Genomic DNA, 2,500 nt, shown 5'->3' on the forward strand with positions numbered 1-2,500 from the left:
GCAGTTGTCGATCGATGAGTCACTGCTTCAACGAATAGCAAATTTATTCATTCTCTCTCTCTCTCTCTCTCTCTCTCTCTCTCTCTCTCTCTCTCTCTCTTTCTCTCTCATTCTTTCTCTTTTACTATCTTTAACCTTTCGATCTAAAGTCTTCTATTTCATTTAACACCTTCGAAACTCATTTATATTCCGAACTTTCTCTTCAATGCAAATTTGTATCTCGAAATTTAACTCTTTCTTTTTTTCTTTTTTTTTAATTAAAAAATTTTCAGATATTGCAATTTATATGTATTAACAGGTTCTTCATTTAAATTCACATTTTATATATATATATATATATATATATATATATATGTATGTATGTATGTATGTATGTATGTATGTAAGGACAATTTTAATTTATCATTAATTCCATTTTATATTTTATAGTTCTATTTTATTCATATAATTTCAATTTGATTTAATCATATTTACTCCTCGATCCAAATGTGTGGGGTTCTTTTTTTTATCCCTTTTCTTTTTCTTTTTTTTTCCTCTTTGCCTCAACTTTTTCTTCTCCCTTAATTGATATAAAAAAAAAAAGATAAAATGAAGAACGAAATATAACAAAAAAAAAAAAAAAGAAACAGAAAAAGTGAGACAGAGAGAGAGAGAGAGAGTGAGAGAGTGAGAAAGTGAGAGAGTGAGAGAAAAATTATTCCGACCCTCTACCTTCATAGACCGAATCCTATATATAGAACAGTATATCCAGTTAAAAGGGTAAAATAAAAAAGAAATGACAAAAGAAAAGACCTTTAACTTCTGACGTCGTACTAACCAAAAGGATATCGTCTTTGATGTCGAAGTTCAATCAGTGAACATTTCTCCTTCCACCTTTCCTGGATACCGCCTGAAACATCTCCCCCTTCCCACGTCGCCGTTCTTCTCCTACATTCCCTTGAAAAGTACGTCGCGTGCGGAAAATTTCATTAGCCATCCTTATCGAGACTCCTTTTGTTCTGCGGATACGTTTTCCCTAGGTTCATGATTCTCTAACCTAAAGTTCTGTCGGAATAATCATTTTTTTCTTTTTTTCTTTCTTCCTCCTTTGTTTCTTTTTTTTTCTCTATCTATTCCTTTTTTTTTTTTTTTTTCTTTTTTTCATTAGCTCAAGATAACAACGACAACAATATCTCGCTGAAGATGAAACATGTACATAATAAAGATATGATAATAATTAGATATAATCGATGTAATCGATAATTGTATATGTCATCGTTTAATCTTGACTTTTATTTTTAATAAACTATTTTTTATAACTATCGGGTTGATTTAATTAATCTAGTAAAAAAAAAAAAAAGAAAAAGAAAATTATCTTATTTTGTAATATATACAATGTTACAAGGATAACTCAATTATCCTGAATGTAATTAACTGAGGTTCGTTTTATCGAAAAGCTTCTCCTGCTTCGGTGTTCCCTAAGATTATCTTGAATCATCGATAAACAAGAATACGTGACTTCTGCTAGTTCCTTCGTTAACTAAGATGAAATTTATTTCATCGAATATTCTATATATATATATATATATATATATATATATATATATATATATATATCGCTAATAATTTACAATTTTATTATTATTTTTTAATCTGATAATATCTTTAGATATTATTAACTACGATTAAATATTAAAGATTAATAGAATTATTAGAATTATTTTGTCGAATTATTCGTTCCTCTATATTTACAATTTATACATATAATTAATTATCTAACATAGTACGAATCATTTTCTGATTCTAATCGTATAGAATAATTCGTTATTGGACATTAACTATGAAATATGAAATAGAATTATCAGAAATATTTTATCGAATTACTTGTTCGCGATATTATAATTTATTATAATAATTATAACGTAATACGATAATTTTCTAACTCTAATCTTGTAAAATAACATGCAATTAATCATTTAGCTTGAAAATATTTTCCATAGAATTATTAGAGATATTTTGTCGAATTATTTGTTCGCATAATTTTAAAAATATATCGTAATAATTACAGTACAGTACATTGACATTTGATCTTAATCTTGTAAAATTGAATATTAGTTCCGAAATATTTTATCGAATTATTCGTAGATACAGTTTTAGAATTTCATGTAATAATTACACCATAATACATTGACTTCTTCGTACAATTTTTTTACCAATCGAATCTCTCGTTTATAGCTTCTCTTGCTTTCGATCTGTCTAACACCACCTGTCTAATTAGTGCAGAGATAATCGGATTCCTACTCTAAATCAAGTCTGCAGTACGTCCTAATCAATTTACCTCGCTCGAGGCCTCAGAATTGCACAAATTGGATCTCTAAGCAAAATCATAATTCACTAACCAATCGATATCTATCTATATATATTATATATATATATATATATATATATATATATATATATATATATATATATCATAATTATGTATATACGTATATATATATATATAGTTATAATATATATA

This window comes from Vespa velutina, chromosome 11 (genome assembly GCF_912470025.1).
Source record: "Vespa velutina chromosome 11, iVesVel2.1, whole genome shotgun sequence".
Taxonomy (NCBI): Eukaryota; Metazoa; Arthropoda; class Insecta; order Hymenoptera; family Vespidae; genus Vespa; species Vespa velutina.